Source organism: Sorex fumeus, unplaced genomic scaffold (assembly GCF_029834395.1).
Source record: "Sorex fumeus unplaced genomic scaffold, SorFum_2.1 ptg000125l, whole genome shotgun sequence".
Classification (NCBI taxonomy): domain Eukaryota; kingdom Metazoa; phylum Chordata; class Mammalia; order Eulipotyphla; family Soricidae; genus Sorex; species Sorex fumeus.
This window is the reverse complement of record NW_026606182.1, coordinates 5,518,206-5,525,665: the sequence shown is the minus strand read 5'-3', so window position 1 is coordinate 5,525,665 and position 7,460 is coordinate 5,518,206. Positions and strand designations below refer to the sequence as shown.

General features: G+C 66.0%; 1 protein-coding gene across 2 annotated transcripts in view; it reads left to right on the top strand.

Annotated features, from left to right (window-relative positions):
• Positions 1–6,665: 6,665 nt before the first annotated feature.
• The window catches only part of TCF20 (transcription factor 20), a 140,158-nt gene continuing 139,363 nt past the window's right edge, over positions 6,666–7,460 (top strand). Inside the window, exon 1 of one of the 2 annotated variants that reach the window (XM_056137486.1) lies at positions 6,666–6,762. The gene's annotated coding sequence lies outside the window, so the exon portion shown is untranslated. The remainder of the gene's footprint in view (positions 6,763–7,460) is intronic. The other variant, XM_056137485.1, reaches the window with a different exon arrangement.

Genomic DNA, 7,460 nt, shown 5'->3' with positions numbered 1-7,460 from the left:
GAGAGGGAAGGATGGAGACAGAGGCGGGAGGGAGGAGCAGAGAGGGAGAGACAGATTGGGAGGAAGGGGAGAGGGAGGAGGGGGCTGGAGGGGAGAGGGGAGGGGAGCCGGGGAGCAGGGCTGAGTCTCTGCCCCCTCTCGGGGGTCTCTAGGGAGCTCTGGCCAGTGTGCAGGAAGGGCCAGTTAGATTCAGGGGGGTTCTGAGCAGGGGTGCCGGTGCCCCAAACAGTCAGACCTCTGGACTGGGCACTGGGCTTAGGGGGCCTGGGGGTGCTGACCGCGCCTCCCACCCCCTCTGCCCCGCCCACCTCCTAAGGGGCCCCACCGTTGGCACCCCACACCCCCCAGCACTCAGGACAGGCCCCTTCCCCAGACCCAATACCAGCAGATCCCCCCAAATCAGGCCACTGAGACCAGGTTGTCCAACCTTTCGAAGCCGGGGTCCCCCGTGATGGATGGTCCAGCCAGTCAGGCACTGCCTTGCAGGGGCCTGGCCCCGGCACCCCAGAGGGTTCCCAAGTCCAGCCAGCAGTGATCCCTGAGGGCAGAGCCAGGAGTACGCCCTGAGCACAGCCGGGCATGGCCCCAGACCCAAAACATTCTCAAGGAGGCTGGAGTGATAGCACAGCGGGTAGCCTTGCACGCGGCCGACCCAGGTTCGATCCCCGGCATCCCATATGGTTCTCCCAAGCACTGCCAGGAGTGATTCCTGAGTGCGGAGCCAGGAGTAAGCCTTGAGCATCACTGAGTGTGACGCAAAAAAAAAAAAATTCTTAAGGGGTTTTATAAAACCATTGTTCTAAAACCATTGTCACATAAGGCTGGGCCCACTCCCCGCTAGGGTTCCGGAAGAGGTCAGCTCTTCCGCAGGTAGACTGAGGCACAGGAACCTGTCCTTCCCCGGCCCCCGAACCCAGCTTTCATGAGACGATTTCCCCAGGCTTGTGAAGTGCTGAGGTATAAATCTTATTGCATTTACAGAGCTGTGCTCCCATTGTGAGGAACTCATTCCAGAACATTCTTACACCTCTCCCAAGAAACCCCGAATCCACGTGTGATCTCTCTCTTCCTCTCCTCTTCCTCCCGGCCCTCCACAACAACCCTTCAATCTACGTTCTGTGATTCTGGAGCTGGCGGCCAGCCCTGGACAGTGCATATAAACGGAATCGGGTGTTTGTGACCTTTCGTGTTGCTTAAAGATCCTTTCACGTTGTTGTAGGAATGAGCACTTTTCTCCGTTTTTATAGCTGAATAGTACTCCACTGTGAGAGCTGACCGGTGGGGCTCCCAGCCCCCCAGTTCTGTGTAGCCATGTTGGTGGGCATCTGGGCACTCTTCAGTCTGAGGCTGTTCTGAAGAAATGCTGCAGCCTGCGCCCAGGCTCCCTGGGGTCTGTCTGGGGGTCTCTCTGCGACTTGCATTTAACCCTTTGATGGCCACAGCGGCCACCCTGTGCCCTTCCCTCCAGCAGGGTTGGGGAGCCCCGAGTCCTCCAGCCTCTTCTCCCCCTTCCTTGTGGGTGTGGGCGTGCAGCCCTTCTGGCTTTGACAATTCCCTGTGACTGTGCACTTTTTCTCCTGAGCGTATTAGGTGTTTGGGAGTCACCTTTGGCAAGGTGACAGAGTCCTCACATTTCCTTCCGTGTCTTCGTTTTGGGATCACCCCCTTAGGGGTAACAACTAGTTCTGTGCTCAGGGAACCCTACGTGCGTGTGCTGGGGATCGAACCCGAGCTCTTGGTCAAGTGGCCACAGCAAGGCAAGTGCCGTTCCCGCTGGATCATCTCTCTGGCCCTTTCACTGCATTTTAAAATCAGGTCAGTGGGCTGGCGTGTGTGTGTGTGTGTGTGTGTGTGTGTGTGTGTGTGTGTGTGTGTGTGTGGAGGGGTAGATTCAAAGGGCTGAGCACATGCTTTGCGGGTGGGAGCACCCAGTTTGAGTCCCCAGCACCCCACGGTCCCTGGACCTCACTGGGAGTGATTCCCCAAGCACTGAGCCAGAAGCCCTGAACACCTGAACACAGCCGCGTGTGGCCCAAACAGCGCTCAAACAGCAGAGCTAAAGGAAACTCAGCTGCTCGTGGCTCAGTGCTCGGGGGCCCTCTGGCAGTGCTCAGGGCTCCCTGTGCAAAGCCTGTCCGTGCACGAGCCTTTCACCTACCCCTGCCGAGGGGATTTTGCTCCCCAGTTCTGGGGTTTTGCTGGTGCTTTGGGTGGTGCTGGGTGGTGCTGTCCTGCCCGGTGGACTGGGGAGAGGCCACGGGCCCGGCACTTCCCTGAGCTCCGTCGCTGGGTCCTGGGGCTCCTGTGCCCCCGGGGCTGGGGGTGTCCATCTTCCACTGGCACCACCTCCTGCCCCCAAGTGCTCCCGCAACCTCTGCTCGGCCCAATGTGTGGCAAATTCTGAACTGGCAGGAGGGTGGGGTCTTCGTGGGGTCCTCACTGCCCCACGCAGGGCCCTGGCCCCAGGCGACTTCAGAGGCACCTGTCCGTGCCTCAGAGCCCCAGAACCACCTGGCTGGGAGGAAACTGGGGTCTGCGGCTCCCACCCCACCCCATGCCCGCTGGGGCCAGCTCCCCTGAGCTCTCACTGACTTAAACGTTCCTGAACTTTCCAGACTTTGTAAGTCGAGCAACTCGAACTCGGGAAATCAAGGAAAATGATTATAAAATAGACAAGATCCCAGTGTGTACAGCAGCGGATGGCTGGGCTGGCGCAGACATCGGCCTGGAAATACCGGCGACTGCTGCCCCCCCTGAAAAGTGGGCCCAGATACAGCTAAGGGGCCCCCCAGGGGTGGGCTCTGGGGAACTGTGATGTCCAAGGATGGAGTTTCACTGTCCTGGGACCAGAAGACCCTGAAGAGGGGGAGATGGGGACTGGGGACAGTGAGGGCTGCTGGGCTGACCGTCCCTGGCCCCAGCCCCCTCCCCATGGCACTCTGCCCCTCCCAGACAGTGCTCTGCCCTCTCCCAGGTCCTTCGGTCTGTCCAGCTGGTCTCCCAGAGGCCCTCCTGGAAGCAGCCTCGTTCTCCCCTGTAGGCTTGCTCCCCGGCGCCCCAGCTGGGCCTGCCACCTGCCCCCCACCCCCCGCAGGGCCCCCGCTGGCATCACGTTGGCAGGCGCCGTGCCCTGAGCCCCTCCGCTCCCTCCCAGAGCACTCAGCAGCCGGTGGGCTCGGGAGCCAGAGCGCGAGATTTATTGTGGTTTTTAGGGGGCGTTTAGGAGCCGATGTGATAATGTCTGTGAAGGCACTTTGTAAACTGTGGCGGGGGAGTGCCGAGGGCACGCGAGGGGCTGGGGCTGGGGGGTGGCAGCTCAGCTCCCCGCAGGACATCCTCCGTTGGGGGGGCAGAGAGACCCTGCCCAGGGAGGTCGGCCCAGCCCGGCCTGAGCATCATCATCAGAGGCTCTGCCGGCAGCTCCGGAGTGAAGGGAGAGCAGGTGAGTGGCGGGTCCCTCGGTGGCGCCCTCCAGGGGCTGTTCTGCTGACACCAGGCGGGTGGGGTGAGACTTCCTGGCTCAGCCTGGGGTGGGGCGGGGTCCTGCCTCAGCACCCAGCTCCCGCCGGAGATAAGGAGACAGCAGCTGGACTGGGCTGTCCGCCAGAGAGGAAGCTGCCCACGTGGGCCCCAGACAGATGTCCCCATCGAGGGGGCTTCTTCGACGCCACGTGCTTATGGGCTTGTAAAGCTCCTACTAAGCGTTGGTCCTGCTCGAGCCGCTGATGGAGGAAGAGGAGACCCCGTCCCCCAGAATCCTCCTGAGGCGGGGACAGATGGGCCACAGGGGGGGAATCAAAGAGGGTTTTTCTTTTTTTTTTTTTTTTGCTTTTTGGGTCACACCCGGTAATGCTCAGGAATCAACTCCAGGCGGCGCTCGGGGGACCCTATGGGATGCTGGGAATCGAACTCGGGTTGGCCGCATGCAAGGCAAAGGCCCTACCCGCTGTGCTATTGCTCCAGTCCCCAAGGCGGGCTTTTCAAGGGGATGATCAGAACTGCCGGTTCTGGGGGTCAGGGAACGGCTCAGCCCATGACCTCAGAGACGCTCTTGGGCCCTGGGGGGACTCAGCTGGTTCCCTCACCGCGTCACCTGCCATTACACCATCCAGGACTGCAGATAAGGCGGCCTTGGGGCTCTGGGCTAGACAACAGCTGGCCCCGATGAGGTCCCTGCACCAGGCTTGTCCCCCACTGAGGCGCCCACACCGGATGGACACTGGCAACTGCTCTCTGCCCCCAAGTTCCGGCTGGGCAAACAAACGGAGGCCTGCCCAGAACCACCAGCACCCGCACCTCAGGGTGCACGAGGAGGTCGGCACTGGCAGCCCGTCTGCCGAATGGAAAACCACAGCCGTAGTCTCGTGAGAACAAGGACCCTCAGGGAGGCCAGGGGGCAGCTCCTCCTTCCCTGCGCGAAGCCCATGGATGGATGGACGTGGCGTCACAGTCTGAGCTCCGATTCCGTCTCCAGCACAAGCCCTCCAGGCCGTGAGCACCGACCCGGACAGGCCTGTTTTGTGGGCAGAGAGATCCCAAGGCCACACAGCCGGCACCCGGGGCCTAGGAGGGCACCCTCGGGCCCCAAGCTTTGAGTGCGGCCCTCTGTCTCCTTCCAAAGGGTCCCCAAGCCTCAAGGCCACGGTGAGGAGGCTGAGCAACCCTGGGTCCAGTTGAGGAAACCGAGGCCTGAGCTGGTCCATCCCAGCAGGGATGTGGAGAAATCCAAGCTCAGGCCCGCTCACCCCAGGACCCTGACACTGGATCTCCTGGCTGGCTCCCCCCACCCTCCTTGCCGGCTTTCCTCCCGGACATCACAGACGGGGTTACTGACCCAGCCCAGCTCTGCACGTCTGCGGGGCCCTGTGATGGGCCGAGCCTGGGACGCCTGTCTGGGCCCGGGGTCCCCATCACTCCGGTTCCCACCACACTCAGGATCAGCTCTGTACCTGGCACCCCAAGAGGTGGGTGTCACTCTCCTGGAGTTGTTTCAGACTCCTGGGTCAGTGCTCCGACAGGATTGCCCTCTCCAACTGGATCCAAAGAACGGGATCCCGGGAGCTGACAACACAGAGCTTTAGTGTCACAGAGATATGTGTGTGTGTGTGTGTGTGTGTGTGTGTATGTATGTGTGTGTTTGTGGGGGGGGGTCCTGATCTGTCCCTCCCCTCCCCTGCTGAGGAAGGCCGACGAGATGGCTGTGCCAGCCGGGGACAGCTCTCAGCAGAGCGCTGTCCTCCGCCAGAGCGAGCCCTGGCCATCTGCAGCCCTCGGACCCCGCGCTTTCCAGGCTCCAGAGCGGCCGGCCAAGCCCTCCCTGTGCCCGCCGGCCACTCCCCCAGGTGCATGGCACCTTCTGGGCAGGATCTGTGCCAGCTGAGGGCAGCGGCAGCAGCCCCGGAGCCTTGGCAGTGGGATTATCGCAGAGAAAAATGAAGCGTGGAGATCATTAGCTGCCTTGGCTGGCAGGAGCTTTCCCGAACAAACATTTGGAGCTTTTAAAATGAACATCAGCTATGGGGACTGGTGCCCTGTGCCCACCATGCTCAGGCGGCCTGGTGGTATCCGGATCCCAGCCACTGCGGGCGCCACCCCGCCAACGCTTGCTGAGCCAGCCAGAAGGCAGAGGGCCCGGGTGCCAGCCAGGAGCCGGGCGGGTGGGTGGAGCCGCCACCTCCGGGGGGCACTGGGAGCGGGAAGGGGCCGAGTGGGCATGAGGGCTCGTGCTGGGGGCGTCACAGAAGTTGAGGCCCCCACTGTGCCGGAGCACAGAATAGCCTTGCACGTGGTGGGCCTTGGTTCAGTCCCTGGCTCCACACAGGGTCCCCTGAGGCGCACCAGAGTGATCCCTGAGCACAGAGCCAGGAGTCAGCCCTGAGCTTCCCCAGGTCTGGCCCCGAACCCAAAAATCGGGGAGAAGGGAGAAGCGCGGCCCAGCCCGGGGGGCCAGGTGGGGGCCGGGGCTGCAGCCGAGCCCACCGCGGGTTCTGCGGGGCCCCGCGACCACCACCCTCTCCCAAACTCAGCCGGCCGCGCCGCGCGCCTTGGCGAGACCAGGCCGGATTCTTCCAAATGATGGGAATTAATTTTAATTAACCAGCCCCCCCCCACCCGCCAAACCCTCCCGGTTCCAACCGGGCCCCCCACCCGGCCCGGGAGCCGCCCCGGGCGCGCGTGCGGCGGGGCGGGGGGCGCGGGGCGGGGCGGGGCTCGCCCCCCGGGGCGCGCAGGGGGGCGCGCGGTGGGCGGGGGCTGGCGCGGCCCCCGCACCCCCAGCCCTGCACGCCGCGGCCGCCCGCCGCCTCCATCCGGGCCTCTCCCCACCGCCCGCGCCCCTCCCCCGCCGGCGCGCACGGCGCCCGCGCCCCTCCTCCGCCCGCCGCCCTCCGCCCGTCCTCCCGCTCCCTCCCGGTCGCTCTTAAGTGCCATCGAGGGGCGCCGGGAATTGCAGCCAGTAAATCGCGCCCGGCGCTCGGCAGCGGGGCCACCGCCGCGGCGCCGCCCGCCGGGAGCCCGCCCGCCCGGCGCCTCTCCGGGGCCCGCCAGGCCCGCCCCCCGCGCCGCGCAGGGCCTGCCCCGGGCCGGCCGGGGCGCGCGGGGCCCGCGCTGGAGGCGAGGACGCGGCGGCCGCGGGGCGCCCGGCCCGGAGCGCGCGGCCCGCGCCCCCGCGCGCCCTGCCCGCGCCCGCGCCCCGCGCTCCGGAGCCCGGCCCCGCTGCCCGGGCTCTCCTGCGGGACCGATGCCGGCCCTCCGGCCGCCAGGGTAAGGGGGCAGCTCGGGCGCGGCGGGCCGCGGCGGGGCGGGGGCGCGCGCGGGTGGGGGCGCCGCCGCACCCGGGCCCGGCTGGCACGTGGGGGCGTCGCAAGTTCCCTCCGGAGGCCGGACAGGTGGCGAGGACGCGGGGGCGCGCCGCGCGAGGCGAGCCTGCCGGGGCCCCATTGTACAGATGAGCAAACAGAGGCCCGGCCCCGGGCAGGGCTGCCCTCCCCGGCCCCCGGCCTCGCCGGCTGGCCAGCGCGTGGCCGAGCCAGCCCGCACCGCCGCCGCGCCCCCCGGGCGCTGGACGCCCAGGCCCGGGAGCACCCCGGTGGGGCGCACACAGCCCCCCCGCCCTCCAGCGGGGCTGTGCCTGTTTCATTGTAGCAAAGGAGGGGCAGAAACCAGCCCAGCTATTGTCCCACACCGCGTTGCAGCCCCTGGAGCTGCTTTTGTCGGCGCGCCTGGGGCGGGCCCGCGCCCCCAGCACCCCCGCCGGCCCGCCTGACTCCCGACCTCGAGGCCCAGACGCTCGGCCCGGGGTCTCCAGCCTGGCCAGCCGCCCGGCTCCCGGCTCCCCCGGGGGATTCTGGGAGCGCCCCGTTGCGGGGCCCTGCAGGACCCGCTGGACGCGGGGAAGGCCAGCACCTGGGGTCAAGATTCGGCCCTCCGCTGGGAGTGGAGCCCTGGGCTGGACCCCCTGT